This window comes from Tympanuchus pallidicinctus, unplaced genomic scaffold (genome assembly GCF_026119805.1).
Source record: "Tympanuchus pallidicinctus isolate F22 unplaced genomic scaffold, pur_lepc_1.0 scaffold3, whole genome shotgun sequence".
In the NCBI taxonomy this organism is placed as follows: Eukaryota; Metazoa; Chordata; class Aves; order Galliformes; family Phasianidae; genus Tympanuchus; species Tympanuchus pallidicinctus.
In genome coordinates this window covers 18067146-18086118 of record NW_026294747.1, presented here as the reverse complement: position 1 = coordinate 18086118, position 18973 = coordinate 18067146, and positions in this window count along the sequence as shown.

Sequence of the window (18973 nt, the reverse complement as noted above, 5' to 3'; positions counted from 1 at the left end):
CTCTCACTTCTATGTGGGGTTATCTGTAAAAGTACTCACCTAGCGACTTCTCCAAATTGCTCTAGCAACCCAAGGACAGATGAAATGCTGAATATACCATAAAATGTTGATTAGCTTTGTCAGACCAAGGGCAGAAATCTCCTACAGTCTTCCTGAATGTGTCTACTATGCAACAGTCATACAACATCCTCATATAACAGAGCTGGTAGCTCTTCAAGGATACCCTTCTGAGCACGAGAGCTCTTCAGCCCCAAGCATAAGAAATCAAGCAGTGAAGGTAGAAAGCCAGAGTGGCTGAGCAATGGCCCAGTTGCCAAGCTGAGGGAAAAGAATGAAAAATACAGGCAGTGGAAGCATGGATGGGTAGCCTGGGAAGAATACAGGGATGTCCCCTGGACATGCAGAAATGGGGTTACAAAAGACAAGGCACAGATGGAACCGAACTTGGCATGGGATGTGAAAAATAACAGAAAGGGATTCTCTAGGAACACTGGTCAGAAGAGATGGGCAAAGGAGAGTGTACCCCCTCTGATAAATGAGAAGGGAGAACTGGCTTCAACAAACATGAAGAAGGCTGAGGTATTCTATGAGTTCTTTGCCTCGATCTTCACTGGCCGTCAAGTTTTCCATGCCTCTCATATCCCTAAACCCCTAGGCAGTCACTAGGGGGCAAAATGTCTCCCGCTGTAAGAGCAGAGGAACTCAGAGACCACCTCATAAGTCTCAATGTGTACAACCATACGGGGCCATATGACATACATCCCAGGATCCTGACGGAACTGGCTGATGTGGTTGCCAGGCCGTTCTCCATCATATTTGAAAAGTCGTGGCTGTCAAGCAAAATCCTTGGTGACTGGAAAAAGTGAAACATTACTTTCATTTTCAAGAAAGGAAGAAAAGACCCAGGGAACTACAGGCTGGTGAGCTTCACCTCTGTGCCTGGGAAAATCGTGGAACATCAATCTAAAAGCCTTCTATGCTGGAGTGACGGTATCAGTGGAAGGGCAACTGATGTCATCTGCCTGGACTTGTGCAAGGCCTTTGACATAGTCCCACACCACATCCTTATCTCTAAATTGGAGAAATATGGATTTGAAGTCTGATTATTTGGTGGATAAATAGTGGGTTGGATGGTCACAGCCAGAGTATTGTGATCAGTGGATCTATGTTCAGGTGGAGACTATTTATGAATAGTATCCTCCTTGGATTGGTGTTGGACAGTGCTCTTCAGCATCTTGATCAATGACATAGTGGGACTGAACATGCCCTTAGCAAGTTTGCTTATGGAAACAAGCTGAGTGGTACAGTTGATATAATAGAAGGCAGAGATGCCATCCAAAGGGATCTAGACAAGCTTGAAATGTGGCCCCACAAGAATCTGATGAGGTTCAACAGGGCCAAATGCAGTGTGTTGCACTTGGGTCATGGCAATCCCAGATACGTCTAAAGACTGGGAGAAGAACTCATTGAAAACAGTCCTGTGGAAAAGAATTTGGGTGTTCTGGTAAACAAAAAGCTGGGTGTGAGCCAGCAGTGTGCTCTTGTAGCCTAGAAGGAAAATAGCATCCTGGGCTGCATCAAAAGAGGGGTAGCCTCTCTGCTCTGCCCTCTTGAGATCCTATGTGGAGTACTGCATGCAGGCCCAGGCCCCCAGCACAAGAATATATGTCACAAAGGTCTTCCCAAAGAAGCTTTGGATGATCTCCAAAGCCTGGAGTACCATGAAAAGCACCTGAAGTTCCAGGGTGGGAAACACTTGTTTTACAAGAAGCAGGTCTACAGGTCATAAAGAGTTTGGGACATTTTGAATTTTACCTGGGATTTTCCCTTCGGAGAGTGGGTACCTGGAGCTGCTCTACCCAAGTCAGATTCTTGAGTGAGAATGTATGGTTTAGTTTAGAGGGAATGAATAAGCAGTAGGTGTTTATCTGCTCTAGTAGTAATGCACTACCTACACTATTAGTAATGGTGTATCTAGTATAATGTGCTAGATAGCAATTTCATTAACTCATGAGGAATAATACTTGCATGTTGGAAGAGCCCCAGGAACTGGAGAAGGGGAATTAGAAGAAATAGTGCTATTTATTGCTAAAAGGTGGACAGAGGAGCAATGGTATAAAAGGTAAATAAGTAGGGAATAAAATGAAAGAGAAAACATTGAAACTAAATCCCAATTAAAGAGGTAATATGTGCAAATCTAGGGCACAAATGATCTTGTTAGCTGCATTGTCCACGGCCTACAAAAGGGAACACATTTGCATTAGAAAAATCAAAAAAAGCAGACTCGAATGTTTTCAAAACTTGTGAGTTGTGATAACTTTAGATCTCCAAATCTCCAGACATGGTTAGAAAATGAGGAAAAGCTCTGTGAAAATTTAACAGAACTTTCTAAGATGAAAAAAAAGTCAATTATGTTTATACAAGACGCTAAGAAAGATAAACATTAGAGCAAAACTTCCTTTATATATTGAGAGATGATGGTCTCTCTGCACTGGAAAGAGTAGCTCTTATCTTTCTGCATACATACAACAGAAGGATACTTGGTCATTATTATTCACTAAAACTCCCATACTAGGCAAAGCTACCATCTGAGTCACTTTAACAGAAACCCACCCATTCCCAGGCCTACAGCACTTACTAACAAGCCAGCATTTAGATATGCAAATAATAACATATTGTAATCAGCAGCTTGTCCAATAATATTCCCTTTGTTTCATCAAAAAGGCGTATCAGTTTTGTACAGTTGGCAGTGAACATGCAAAGAGGAATTTGAAAAAGCAAGAACAGCCAGAACAGCAGCTCCTGCCAGTCCGATTGCAAGCATCACTGATGTCAGATGATGCATCAGAAGCTTAGGGTGCTAATGACTTGTTGATGTGTTTATCGTTATGTAGCTATTCCTTAGCAGAGATTTTCATGGTAGGTTTTGTTTTTATAGATGTTGCTATATTACTCATGAACTGGAAGGTTCAAGGGAAATTTTTGAAAACAAGATGAAAGCTTGAGGGTACTGGCACGATGGGAGAGAGAAAGTTTGTAGGAATCTACTGTAGGGAACCTGGTTTAGCAGAGGAGTTGGACTAGATGATCTCCAGAGGTCCCTTTCAATCTTTATAATTCTGTGATTCTGCAATTTTCACATATACTTTGTCCAAAACACAGAAACAATAAATATCTTGTCCCTAGTAACAAGCCTGTTACAGGATTAAGAATACAGGACACTTGGCTTCATCTGCTTAGCTACAGTCATCTATTTATATTCATACATACATACATATAAATATATACATATATATATATAATCAGCTGTAGTCCTTGAACAGAAGTTAAAACGTATGCAAAAAATTAAGGAAACTAAATTATCATCCTGAAATAATTCAGCTAGTTTATCTTCTTTGTGTGGGTTTTTCTTTTCTTTTCTTTTTTTTTTTTTTTTGTCTGTCTTTCCTTTGGAGATTTGCAAGACAATTTTCAGAGCCTAATTAAGTTTTTTCAAGAAGATGCACTCCTTTCATTTTGGAGAAGTAATCACATTTAATCTGCAGACACCTAGCCATTATAGCAAATCTGTCTGTTCACTATGACAGATAGATTATGAGAAAATAAATGGAAAGTGACATTCATATTAGACAAAGTGTGTATTTGGCAGCCATCAACGAGCTTTTCTAGTTGCTATGACTTTAACACATCATCGCTTTCTCATTACAACCTGATTGAGTAAGTTAGGTCACCAAGTGGCTTTTGCAAACATTTATTATGACAGTAACATTGAAGTTATGGTTGAAGTTATCAAAATTCTTCAGAATGAATTATTTTCTTGAACATAGGTTATCCCTCTATCAGCTAGAGACTAGCTATTTATAGGGGAGCTTGGGATTCTAAGCTCTTTAGGCATGGAGCAGTGCAGATCCAATTGCAGATTGAGTCAAAGAAGCTTCCACAGCAGCTTATTCCAATAGAGTAGGTGCTGGAAAAGACAACATTCTTAAAGGGGCTTTGCATAAACCAAAATGTGTATACATGAGAAGACAATCAAGAATACTAATGCAGTGAAATATGTCATAAAAAAAGGCAAGAAGAAAAGGAGTCATTGTAGATAAAATGACTTAAAGTATGAAAAAGATGTTCTAAAAGATGAACTATGCCAAAGAAAAAGAGATACAGGTGTTGTTTTGCCCTTCATCCAGATGTGCAATCAGTACTTTGCAGAATACGTGCAGAAAGCAGGGCTGCTTAGGAGAGCATGCATTCTAAGGTGATTTATATCAGCTAAATAAAGGTAATTAAAGATATAAAGGACTGAAGCAGTAAAAACAAGACTGAGCTATTTAACCAAGTGTGACAGCTTTGCATGACTGATTATTCATGAACTACTTCTAGGTAGTTAGGAAACATAAAACGTGATTCATAACCTCTAGAAAGAAAACAAGCTACTTAGTAAGAAAGCTAATTTTATGATACTCCTAAAACCAGTGTAAATATTTGAATTCCTTTCTGAAAAACTTTCTGAAAAAGATGAATAAATACATCCATTCACATAGCACACAAGCATCTATATACATATATTTCATAACTAGCAATTAAAAAGTAGGCACACCTATGTATGCAGTATGCATGCATTTAAATGCATACTCCAAAAGCACTAAATAATTAGTGATCATTTCTACCAGACTGCTGTCATGTATTTTTATGGAGAACAACACTGTCTATGAAGGAATGCTAAAGTAACAAGCCTTTAAAAAGAGAAATGATCCATAGAGTTATCCTCTGATCAGGCTGAAAGCTTCTCTTCACAGGTAAATAATTGAGCAGTACACTAAATGGTGATTGCAGAGTATATTAACAGCTCTTCATTAACTCTTCACATGCAGTAATTTTACCTCATTTACTCCATCAGTTAGCTACTAACACTGACAGAGCTGCAAGTGTATACATGTAGGGGGTTAATGTGAGAGTCACTGCAGCACAGTGAATTACTAAGTCACTGCCCAGCATCTAGGAAATCCCTGGCTGCAACTCACAAATTAACTAAATATATATAATTCTGCAAAACAATCTAGTAATGAAAAAAGTACAAAGTAATTCCTGTTTATTCATATAAGTATCATAGCAGGAAGAGAGATAAATGTTCATTTCCATAAGAGTTTGGGGATTTTTTAAAAAAAACTATCCCCTTTATTTAATGTCATCTGCCTGGTCAGATACTAAGTGTGACTATTTCTCATTTCTTGCACTGATGAAATACAATGTATACATAGATATTATTATAAAATTATGAGCATGCTCTATTATGAGCCAGATTTAAAGTAAACATAAAATGAGCACCAAAGAATTACTAGGAAATTGGCTGGCAATGGAATGTTCAGCTTCCTCTCTTTTTAGGTTGGACATTAGGAAAAATTTATTCTCCAAAAGTGTGGTAATGCATTGGAACGTGTTGCCCAGGGAGGTGGTGGAGTCACTGTCCCTGGAGGTATTCAAGAAATGTGGAGATGTGACAGTGAGGGACATGGTCAGTGGGTATGGTTGTAATGGGTTGGTGGCTGGACTACATGCTTTCAGTTGTCTTTCCCAACCTTAATTCTATTTTATTCAATTCTATTCTATTATAAAGTTCTTCTTTCTCTTACTGCAATCTAGGGATAAATAGTTACTGAAGTCATAATAAGGGAGTATATTTACACGGGATGGAAAGGGAAGGGAAGGGAAGGGAAGGGAAGGGAAGGGAAGGGAAGGGAAGGGAAGGGAAGGGAAGGGAAGGGAAGGGAAGGGAAGGGAAGGGAAGGGAAGGGAAGGGAAGGGAAGGGAAGGGAAGGGAAGGGAAGGGAAGGGAAGGGAAGGGAAGGGAAGGGAAGGGAAGGGAAGGGAAGGGAAGGGAAGGGAAGGGAAGGGAAGGGAAGGGAAGGGAAAGGGAAAGGGAAAGGGAAAGGGAAGGGAAAGGGAAGGGAAAGGGAAAGGGAAAGGGAAAGGGAAAGGGAAAGGGAAAGGGAAAGGGAAAGGGAAAGGGAAAGGGAAAGGGAAAGGGAAAGGGAAAGGGAAAGGGAAAGGGAAAGGGAAAGGGAAAGGGAAAGGGAAAGGGAAAGGGAAGGAGGAAGACTAATAATTTGAAAAAATCTCTGCTGAACTTTGAGTATTTCCCATTTTCATTTCAGAAAACATATCCTCAGTGCTTAAACATAGTTTTGAAGCCATGCCTCCTAATTATACTAATGTCTGTAAAACAATTCAGTAAAATAAAGCCAGACCTAGCTGCAGAAGAACATTCATAGTTAGGCAACGGGTAAATTAACAGTATGCTCATAGCATTTAGATATGAAAGATAGCCATGGAGGTTTTCTAAGCTACCTAATCCATTAGTGAAGATTTGAAAGAGTTAGAGACTAGTATAACCAAATACCAGAGCTGGTAACCTTCTGCGGTATCTGTTACTTGGACAGTTGAACTTCCCCAGCACAGAGCACCTGCTCTGAATTATTTTCCAAACCTGCTTTGTTTCTAGAAGCCTTTGTAATAGCAAAACAATTAGCCTCAGTGTTTTCATACTGCAACACTGTCAGCCCAAGAGAGGAAGATACACAATGCAAATGATGACCCGAGGACTCGGGAATTTAATAAGCAAAAACACCACATGCAAACTTTGGTGGGTAGAGATTCCTCTAATATGTATGAGTGTTGGTTTTAGACTGAGATGGAGTGATCTTGCTAGAATAAATTGTTGCGTAATGGGGGAGCATCCCTTCCTTACCTGCTGGACTTGGATGGCCCAGCTCTGGGCTGGCCTGTGCAGCCCTGAGCCTGCAGCCATGCCATGGACACGCAGGAACACCCTGGAAGGAAGCCAACAGCATGGGTTTTAGAAAGAGTCAAGGCATGCAGGCAGTATGACATAAGCATTTGTGCTGCATGATAAAAGGTGTTTGTGGCATCTAATAAACTCATTGTCTGGCTCATGAGGGTGCTCACTGTTGTTGTTATTGTTATGGTTAATGGTAGTAGCACTAAATTAGCGTAGTAACTGCTACTCTCAGTAGAGACCAGGCTCTCTGAAATATAACAATTTATAACAATTAAAAGCCAGCTGGTCTCACAGAGTTTACATTGGAAACATAGGAAATAGCGCTTCAAATTTGATCTAGCTGCAGCTGAGGGGTCACAAATTGCTGCCACATTCCAAGGCATGGTAAAACAAACCAAAAGCAAAGCAGCCATTCATGTGGGCTTATCAGCCTGCGCCTTGAAGAGCCTTTGGAAACTGATCCTCTGTTGCCCCGTTGCCCTCGTGACAGGGCAACAACCCCCAGCAGACAGGTGTGGCTGCCAGTTAGAATGGCTAATCTCTTGGATCAGCCTGGTGTGAATGAGTAGAGCACATGATTCAGAGTCCAAAGGGTGGGTGTGAGCTTTATTTTGCTGCTACCCAAGTGGAGGCGTCTCTCGTGCAAGCAGGGCTGCTTCCCCAACGTGATCAGAGCATGGGGCCTCCTTGGCCAGGAAATGAGAGGAGCAGCTTAAATTTGGAGCTGCCAAGGCAGGAAAGAGATGTGTACATTGTACCTTCAGCCCAAACCATGCACAGTCTTTGAGGGGGAGCAGCTGGTCCCAAAATGTGTCTGGAAACCACTGGAAAGCCTGGTAAAAAGCATACTGGGAGTGTCATGTCATAAACAACACTGTTTCATTAAGTCGTTTAGACATAGCAACCGAAGCCATCACATACACATTTACTTGCCACAAGAAGTTCAGAGAGTGACTGTGACCTAGTACCTATCCTGTGCAGAGCTGACCACATCCACCTCTGTCATGACTCTCTTCGCTGCAGCCAAATTACAGGAGGTTGTTCTGCCAAGAGAAACATGTGCTGATTTGGGATGCCCCAAACTCATGAGACTTTTTGAGAACCTCCACTGAAAGATGGCCTATTGTAGAAGTACTTGTCATTCTCTTCACTGTTCCTGGTTAGATGTGTTCTCTGAAGGGTGTCCATCCAAACATTTTTAGCTCTTTATTTCTCCTGAAGTGTTTTACTTCAACTTCAAATTGAAAAGTTGGGTTGGTTTTTGTTTTTGTTTTGTTTTGTTTTTTAAAGATTGTTTATTGAAACAGGTGAATGTATAATGTATAATGCTTCAAAGGGTGAATAAATATGGTCTTTTCCCCCCATAATTAACTTGCCAAAATCAATTCTGTAGCAAAACTATTCTTCCTCCAATTCTGCCTTCACTTCTTTCATCAAGCTCACACTGAAAAAACACTGTTAATCCCCAAGAAGCATCAATATTTTTGCTGCAGAGCATTGCACAACTTGTGGTATGGACTAATGCCATGCATTAGCTGTGAAGCAAGGTTTGACGTAGCTAGAGAACATCAAGTACAATACCACATTTTATCAAAACCAAACAGCAGAACAATGCACACAAGGCTCTCGCAAATACACCAGACCCATCAGATTTCCATCAGATAAAGTCAGTACAGAGAAGAAATATAGGTACACTCTGTTTTCATTAATGCAGGAATAGGCTCAGAAACTCTACTCTTGCTCTGTACAGCGCCCTTAAGCCAACAGACCTCAGGATGAGTCTTTTGGACAGAAATATTGTCAGTCTGCACTTCAAACCACAAAGAACCATGCTTTTCCCACATGCATTGGAAAGGATTTGTCCAGCTTCTCCCCACTGTGCTTCCCAGTGGCACATTTACCTCAGCATGTCTCCCCCAAGACCTCTGAGACCCCTTCTCAGCCCTGCCTGAGGCTCCCAGGAGGCAGCACAGGGTCAATTCCCTCGTGGACATGAGGTCTACCCAAAGGGACCAGCACTTCCGCCAGAGAACCAGATAGCACCACATGTGAGCCCAGCCACTGTGGCAATGAGCAACCTAACGATATCAGAGATGAGTCCTGCTAATCAGGGGGCTGCAGCAGCCCCGGCCAGCCAGTGTGGAGCCATGTGGGATGTGTATGCCAGCCATGCATCAGAGGGACTGGGCTGGTTTTGTGGCCTGGCTGCCTCCATGGATTTGGGCTGCACTTCCCAAGGCTCCATAGGAACGGCTGGTGCTCTGGGGCAGGCCTGCAGGCAGGAGGGATGCAGAGAAATGCTCAAATATTGTGACACGCTAATCGACACCTTCAATAGAAAATGATTCATTCTCAACTATGTGCTGGGCTGATCCTGGCTGGAAAAGCCAAGTGGAGAGAGAATCTCTAGAGTAGAGATGAACAAGGAAACACACACGACTGAAACTCATGCTATAACTTGTTAACAGTAGAGCTAAGGTTTTGCTTAGTTCAGTTACTATCCTAATTCAGACACCAATCCAAATCTCCTTTAACAAGACACTTGGAAATCTTGCAAAAAGAGCCTTCCCAAGCTCCCGACACTGGGAAGTTTGAAACCTATACTGCAGAAGTGATTTTCTCCACATTTTCTCTTTCAAGCACAACAGAAGCCAGAGAACACAAAAGGTGAGTGAAAATATTTTAAAAAAGAAATTTCTAAGCCTTTCTTGCATTCGCTGTGGGCAAAGACTCAGTCTCTCTGAACAGGTTTGTTCTATGCAGTAACAAAAATGATTTATTTTCTCTAGCCTCGTTTTAAAAGACAGGTCATGGACATTCTGTTAGTTCATAAAAGAATAAATATACGAAGACAGAGGCTCACCTGATTTATGGCTGAGCTGTCTGGTATATGTTATGGCTTGAATTTACATTGTGACTTACAGTAAATTAAATAGAGACCATAAATGGAAAATGTTTAAAAGGCCATTACATAACTGAATAAATGGGCTGAACATGTTGCTTGCATGCCTCTCCCACACCCTGATTAGTGGAGGATGATGGCTTCATCTCAGATTGAATCTGCACTGTTGCCGCTATACATATTGCCAGGCTACAGCAAGTATTACAAATCACGTCGTTATTTTTAAAGAACAGCAAGGGAAAACAAATACAATCAGATAAACTGACTACTTCTGCAATTGTACCATATCCTCACTGAGTTTTGTCTAGTATCACCATGTATAAAGGGTCAGGAAAATGAGAAATACAAAGAAAACCGTATCTTTAGAAATAGAGGGCTAAGGAGATAAAGTTTTACACTACAGGGAACTGTTAGCACTGACACTTCAAGGTAAACACAGGTTTGCCACCAGCCACCAACAGACAAGCCAAATGCTGCACAGCTCAGGCAGAGTGGGCATGGAAGTTCAGTATATGGGGGGGTCAGGAAGGTAAAGCTACTGGTTTTGCCTCCTACTTACGCCTCCTACTAGAGGCATAGTAGTGCTACTACTAGAGTAGTGCCCCTCCACTACCAACAACGTGTGATCCCAGCCTGTAAATAAATGAAGGAAAACAACATCAATTTGGAAAAAAAAATTCCAGCTATGTTTGGCTGCCCTATTCAAATGTAACCATGGCTGTGCATTGACAAACCAGCTCCAAGGAACGTGGATGTGCTTCTCTCATCTAGCAATAATTCTGCAGCAAATGTTGTGGCAATGAATGCAGCCTCTTTCTGTTAGTCACTCTTGGGATTTTGTTCAGAGGTGTCCAAAAGGCTGCAGGGATTACTATCCCTGAGCAGCTACTCAGCGAGCTGCACTCTCTTCACCAAATTCTTCCTTCTGACAAAATAGTGATTTGGTGGCATTTTCTCCTTATTTCATAATTCTCTTCAACACTCGATGACCTGTGTTTTTTATAAAAATCTTCCACTGCTAGCTTAAACTACCTTCTAAAATTCACTCATCTCCCAGGCTCTCCTTTTAGACTTCTTCTGTAAGATGAACAGAAATACATCAGATTGACAGAAATGAGCCAGTAACTCTCTCCCAGCCAAGCACTTTGGCACCCAAAAAGTCATCCAGGACAGCCTCTGTCCTTTCATGCAAGTGTGTCACCAGTAACAGGCAAGTCCAAAGCTCAGAAAACAGATAAAAAATTATGGACCTCAAGCAGAGTGGTGGGAATCCAGAGAAGTTCCCATCAGGTTCAGCCTGGAGATCTGAGCTGCCGCTCTCTGCAAGGGAGGAAAAACTGCAGGCAAGGAGGGTCTCCTGCTCGGAAGAACAGCTGAGCACTAAGGCCATCCCCAAACAGGTCCCTGCTGTGCCACAAGTTCCTTGTGTGGCCTGGGGCAAACCAGGATTCAGGCTAGCCAGCTCTCTTCTCTGCAAATCACAGATAATCTTGTTCTCTACCCCACAGGACATGATATGCAGTCAACACTGAGATGGTAGTGGGGTGCTCACATTCCAAAGACAAGACTCCTTTTGTATTTGTTTTTTGTTTGCTTGTTTTTTTTTTCCTTTCAATTCAGCTATTGTAGCACGCTGACTAACTTTTCTGTGCACCACTTCTTGTCTATCTTGACTATCTCATCATGTATCATTACAATTTAGTTTTACAAAAGGAGGCTAGTTTATCTGTCCATAGTTCCATAAATATGAATCTGAAGTATTTCATAAGAATACAGATAACTGTTAAGATTTATCCCCTAACCAACTTGAAATGTTTCCTAATTATTTTTACCAATATCTTTATTTCAGAGACAATTCAACTAAAATCAATGTTGAAAAGCAAAGTTGCAGCACCTTTTAAAATTCAGGCGGTTTTTCTGAAAAAAGAGAAAATCCTTGTATAAAGAAGTTTCCAGTTTCTACGTCACAGTGAATCTGCAAACCACTCAAAACCCAGCGGGATGATTTGGTACGACAAGAGGCAATCCTATTAGTACATGATTAACAAATTGCCCAAGCCCTCTTTCCAGAATCAAGATCAAAATGTGTTTTTCTTACAAATTGAAAACCTTGGGTGTGTTGGATAGCTGAGCAGTGAGTAATTGGAACAGAAAGCCTTTCATGTGGAGCAGTCAACTCCTATTCACATCCCTTATTAGAACTGACTGCAGTTTCTTGCTTGATGGTGCCATTGCAGCACCATCAGCAGTGTGTTCATAGACAGCGACCACTGGGCTATCCCCAGTGCCATCACTCCTAACTCCTCTCCTGCAGTGCAGGGGAGATGAGCCAGGAGGTGACTCTAAGATGATGAAATATTTAAAAATCTGCAGAGAAATCACAAGCAAAATTTCCTCTTAATAGTTTCTGAAAATAGAATATTTCATGCCAAAATGTGGCTGCTTTTTGTCTGGAGTGGGAGAAGATGTGGGCTTTTCTCAGACCATCTGTTTTTCCCTTGAATGTCGGATTCTAGCAACAAATTCTTGAAGCTGCAAAGATTGTAATTATGAGCAGATAATTCTGCCACTCTTCCTATGTTACTAAAATCAATAGTCTATTTTGTGAAGTGAAACAGCAGTGCCATGAAAAAAATTATATTTGGCAAGTGCTCTGCTTTTTCTTTTTAATGCTCCCAATTTACCTTGCAGTATTTCTGTAAGACTTTTTGGCAAGAGTACGGATATGTAAATGTTGGTTTTTTTTCTATCGTTTCATTCACTAGTAATATCCAACTCTGCAGGCTTGTGCATTTAAATCCACATCCACAGCACAGCTTGTGGTCAAGATGCCAACTGTTCTTCCACATACATTTAATTTCCCTGGTTGAAATGCTGATTCAAGTGGACTTAATAAAGAAGTAAATCATTTAAGCATGGAAATGAAGGTGTTGCATGTGAGAGATCTTTCCCAGTCATCTCATTACTGCATACTAATGGTGCAGTTTAATCTCTACATCTTTTGTTTGGTCTGATTAGGCATATCCCAGTTCCCATTAAGCATCAGGAAGAGAGCAAGTTATCCTTAGAAGATAGCAACATGAGGCTCAGTCCTTGCTTCCTGACACACCCAACTCCCACATCATTTCATGTGCCTGAGGTTGGCAGTACCAGGTGCCAATCATTCTAGACAGCCAAGATCTTTTTTGCTGTGGCCTGGCAACATCAATAAGGCATTACCATCTTGTTAACTCAGGGTATCCTCCAGGTGTTTTCATTTTGCATTGAAATTCTCTGGACATCAAGATAGAGAGAGGTTTGTCCTAAGTAATAGGAGACAAACTCAGTAGCACTGAGTTAATTAATTGTTAGCACTTATAAATGAGCGCTACAAACTGATCAGATCTGGTTTGACACTGGAGCTTTGCATAGGTTTTTGATTCCTCCTAGAATGCCATGCAGAGAATCCACTGGCAGTTCATCTACTGACTTGTCCAACACACGAATCACATACCCTGTGTCCCCCCAAGCCCAAATCTTCCACTGACTACAGACAACCCTTAGGTGATCAGTCTCAGCAGGCTGCAGCCAACCTTTTGTGGCTACCTTCCTAAATACCAAGCATTAGTCATCTTAGAAAACTGATGCTACTGTATTTATTTCATATCAGCTGTATTCTGGATGACCAGATCTCCTTTTCTTTCTGCTTTGTTGATGGCAACAAACATGAACTTCTCTGGAAGTTCAGGTGTTCCTAAAATTCTTTTTCTCAGTCTTGGCAGAGCATCAGGAGTACCTCTGACTTTGCTTTAAACTGAAATAAAAAGAAGTACAACAAAGGAAATATTTCATAGCATTTAAGTTTTATAGGCTTTGTAGAAGAAAAGCTGGAACATCCTTTTAAAGCTGATTTGTGTCTAAATATCACTTTATTTCATTGGCTTGTTTTTTTTTTTTACAAAAAGCTGTTTTCCATCCTAGTTCTTCCCTCAACTCTTTAATTACTCATTCAAAACTTAGCTGAAGAATAAGAGAATTAAAATGTTGTAAAACTGATGCCCTGTTTTTTCCTTTCACTTGCAATGCATAGACCAAACTCATTTGACATATACATATTTTTTTCTTTGGCATAGTCTCTTACCTATATCCACCTTCTAATAGGACTGTATCTCCCATTGGACAATAAGAAGAATGGGGTTGGCTAAAAGTTTGAATTTTCCTTGGAAAAAGCCAAAATAGGTGGATCTGTTTTTCTGTCAAGCTAGAAATATCCGTTATATTGTATTTACAGGGTTTTTTTCTTCACAATTTCATTATTTTTCTAAAATCTAGCACTATTCAGTTACCACAGTCCAGCTTTTGCAGCTTTGCAGGTTGCCATTAGAAATTCTTTATTTTTGTGACCATTTTAAAAAGAAACAAAAGCATTTTGTACCACTAGAATCACAGTGCCTCCTGTAGAGAGCTTTGTGCTTCATGATGGGCAAATGAAAGGAAAGAACAACCCCAGAGCAGGGGTTGTTCTACAATACCTGGCAGATGCATTCACATCCATAGAGACATCTCTGTTTCTATGACTTGAAGGAATTTGCTTCAATTCAAGTCTACATACAAGTCGATAAACATTTCAAAAGCAATGAAGATATCTGGACTTCATCTTCTGTTTTTATAAGCTGCTTGTGGGAAGATGATAACAGTACTCACATTTCTGACAATAATACTATGTGGATAGGATCACAAAGTGTTTTAGGATTTTACACCAGTATGAGCTCTATAAACATTAGGTGCACTAGGAAAGTCATAGAAGGGCTTGGGTTGGAAGGGACCTCAAAGATCATTTAGTTCTAAGCCCTCTGCCACAAGTAGGGTTGTCAACCACTAAATCATGAAATGAGATCAGGTTGTCTGTGGCCCTGCCCAACCTGGATTTGACTATCTTCAGGAATGGGGGCATCCACAGCTTCTCTGGCTAGCCTGTTCCCGCACTCTTACCACCCTCTCAGTGAAAAAGTTTCTCCCTGGCATCTAAACTAAATCTTCCTTCTTTTAGTTTTAAACTGCTCCCCCTTGTCCTATCACCATCTACCCACGTAAAAAGTTGATTTCCTTCCTGTAGGGCAGTTGTTTGCAGCACACGATCCTGCTAGTGTAGAAGCATAGACCAATCTAGGTTAACACTCCCTACAATCTAATGGCATTAGCAACCTCTCTCATTTCCTTTTTAGACTTGAACTTGCTTTATCACTTACCTGCAGGGAAGAGTAAACAGTAAACAATTACCTAAGAGGCTAGATAGGTGAGACTCAGACATAATTCAGGGTATGTCAGTGTGACTTGTTCTCCCAACTGTCCTCTACAATCAGTTTTAATTTCACATATATTCTAATTTAAGTTTTATGTCCATATGATACTCTTCTGTAAATTCTTAAACATTTATTGCAAAATGTACACTCAGGTGACAATGTAAAAGTGAAATCTTAGCACTAGGTGGCTTTAGGAATTGTCAATGCACGCAGCTAGAGGTGGCCAGAAGGCTTTTGAAGAAAATGTCTTTTCCCCCATTGAGACATTATTGTTTCATCCAAGCCTACATGACTTACGACACAAGAAGCTGTGCTAGAGGAGCTCTAAGATCATGCCAGTCCATTGCTCGCCCAAAGGAAAGATCAGCTGTGCTTATGTAATTCTAAGGAGTTGTTGGTCTAACCTGTTCTTTTTAATGTCGGCAGATGGGACTCTTCTTCATACCACTGTAAATCTCTTGCTTGCATCTAACCTAAATTTCCTTTGCTGCAGTTAGGCTTGTTATTTCTTGTTTTGACTTACTGGAAGTAGAGAAAGATTCATCTCCTTTGTGACAGCTTTTTTTACATTTGAAGATGGGAACCACCTTTCTTTTCATTCTTGTCCTCTCCCTGTAAAATAAACCCGATATTCTAATCTTTCCTCATAAAGCACGTCTTCTAGATCTCTAGCGCTTCCTGCTGTGCTACCAAGACCATAGCGTTCCTGAAATAGTGTCCAAAGCCAGGCTTCATATTCTAGCTAAAGTTAGATTGTCTGCAAGTGAGCAAGTTGGAAGGGCACTGTTATTATCTCACAGGTACCGTGCCTATGTGTTCTTGAATATTTTCTGGCACTGCCCTCTTATGCTTAACTTGTGATCCGCAGAAACATTATGTTCCTCTTTTTCTGTGAAACATCCAGTAAGTCAGTTACCATCTTATTTTGTGCAACTGAGTATTGCTGTAGTGCCACTGATCTTGTTTGTGTCCGTTTAGAACATCTAGAACCTTCCACTTATTTCAGATCACACTTCTAATGTCATCATTTTGACTTTCCATCCTGTGTTCCAAAGGGCTGGCTGTATTTTTCAGCTGTCATGACTTACAAACTCAGTAAATTGACTCTTTTCCATGAGTAAAGTCATTAATGAAAATATTAACTAGTACTTGGGCCCATGGCAGATCACAGTTGAGTCATATTAAATATAACTCAATTTGACAGCAGATCACTAATAACCACTCTTAGGGTGCAATTTTGCAACTGGTTTGAGCACAGTTTGGAGTAATTTCATCGAGGCTATGTTTCCAGACTAAAATGTCTACAAAACAGTAATGTCAAAAGCCTAGCACAGAATTCTCTCTTCTATTAAAGAAATGTTAACCTGACATGCTATCACAGAATAAAATTTGTTGAAACTGTACTTCAAAATCCATTTTGACTTTTGTAGGTATTTTGCAACGGCATTATCAGTACCAATTCAGAAACTGAAGTTGCACTCGTTGACCTATATTTGCCTTAGCCATCTTCTGCTCGCCACCCCCTGAAGTCTTTTGCATTTAAAAACTTTATTTTACTACATCGCTGCTTTTTATTTTATTTTATTTAACTCTTTTGTTAACAATTCAGTGCTCCACCCACTTTCTCGGGAAGTTTTGAGCTGATCTCAAAAATCTCAGCAGACCTGAACCCCCTACCTCATATTTTTACTTTTCCAGTCTGAAGTCCTACTTCTTCTGCTAATGTTAAATTTCTTTGGCATTCTGATCAGAAGTCCAACCAAGTTTCTAGTGGGAGTGTTACTAAAGTTCATAAAGCACACAGAGTGAAAAAAGGATAAAGAAAACTAGTATTTTCCAATCTAAAATTTACCATATTTATATCCAAATGCATTTTGGAAAAAGCTTCAAGAATTTCTGTTTTTAATTTAAAACCTTAAAAATTGTAAATGATGGTTGCTTTTCTTTACTTGTAACTTCTTCTGAAAAAGAATTTAAAATATTGTGATTCATTTAAGAAGAATATTATTTCTTCTGTTTTCCTCATTGACACATGCAAGAGAAAACTGATTAGCAACAATTTTCTTTTTTCATTCCATGCTACGTGCATTGAGATTTTAAAGCCGTGTTATTGCCTTCCATACTCAGTATCTAGACTACGATTTCCAAAGTAAAACTGACAGGCCCAAAAAAGGAATTGAAGGTTTGCAAGCAAACAACTCCAGACCTCCTTACCTGCAGCCTGAGCTATCTCACTTGTGGATGATATAGGTTCACTGTTGCAAACTATTGCTTTCTCCATAGAGCAGAACAGCACAGAAAATAAGGCTGTGGAATAAAACAGAAAAATATTATCTATTTTATTTTCAAACTATTGCAGATCTTTTCAAATATCATGCTCTAGAAATGATTTAGAAAGGCTGGGTATTACAACTACATCCCTTACGCATCACACGTATACATGTCACAGGTTAGCTTTCTGCATGCAATACTACAGCTGTAATCACTTGAGACATTGAGAAAGAATTGTGTCTGGAATACAACACTGATAAGCAGGAGTGCCTCTGTCTGAAGTAGCTGAGACCACTGACTGAGATCCTTCCAAGTGATCAAAACCAACACAGTACATTTTATGTCCCCATGCATGTAAACAGCCTCATAATAACCATGTAGCACTTTTTGTAGCTCTGAACATACTACCCTGCTCACCTACAGCCCAATCTGGTTAGGAAAAGCACATTTACAAATACTCTGAAGGAAAGAAAGCTTGAAGCCTCCAACTCCGTTACCTTAAGGCAGCAGCTGAAGTAAAAAAGATCACTAATACTACTGATGAGAAAATAAAAGGACACATGACGGAATGATTAACAAGTTAGGACTCCATCGTTAGGATAATTGGCTTTTTCTGGGAAACTGCTAATGTGCATGATCCCATGGATACACTTTCACATACTGGTGGCAATCCAGATCATATTTTTGATTTACTCTCCATTACATTTTGTAGGTAGAAGACAATATGTTCAAGAACATCTTGAAAAAGTACAGTATAATTGCATCCATTGCTCTCCCTTTCTGTCACAAGATGTCTGCAGTGTACCTGCTTCTTTTCACCATGACATGGCTGGCACAAAAGGATGTTACTGCATTATCTCAGCCTTCTGAAGATGCTTATTTTCTGCTATCAAAATGCTTGGACCATAGATCTCTTTAACTGCCATGAACTTGTTGTGCAAGGCTAGATTGAAAGGATACATGCGGACATTTTGTTTGAAAGAAATCCCTCGGGACTGGTCAGTGAGGGTTGTATTTTTCTTGTTTTTCCCTGGAAGCAGGTCACACCTTTTACTCCCACCCAGAGCACTTTCTGATTCCCCTTTTCCATCTCCAAAGAAGCCCTGATGTGCTCCACCTCACCCCGCTCTAGGGATGGGGCATGGAGAAGAGAGATCTGACGCAGACATCACACCTCGAGCCACATTTGTTGTAGTTCCTCAGCATCAAGTGGAGGATGGTCTGTTCTGCCTTGCTCTTTCAGACAGGTGTGTAAACGCAGGGGATAATCTAGCTCCAAAAAATTAATTATCTGTAACCCAGTCATTGCCATGTTGTGGTGATCCACTCTGCCTGTGGTTTCTTTGTGATTTTTTTCCCTAACCAAACCCTTTGAGTAAGCTGGGGAATGAAGGTGTGGGAACTGACTGGGGAGCAGAGCTGTGTGGGTTGATCACACAGTATTATTACGATTTATTTTTTTTTAAACTAGCGTATCAGGTGAATACATACAGCCAAATCATAAAATTTTGAGATGGAAAAAAGCATAATAGGTCCCACCTACTCTATTCCTCTGCCAGTACCAGATTGTTATCTGCAGTTTATTTTCCAGCCTGATTTTTCCTGGGATAGGCGATTGCTCAGTGCTTCTGAAAATCAGGCCCTGCTGGTGCACAGATGGGGCCTCAACCACTTCCCTTAGGAGACATGAGGTAATTGTTCTCAGATATTAGCATGCAAATG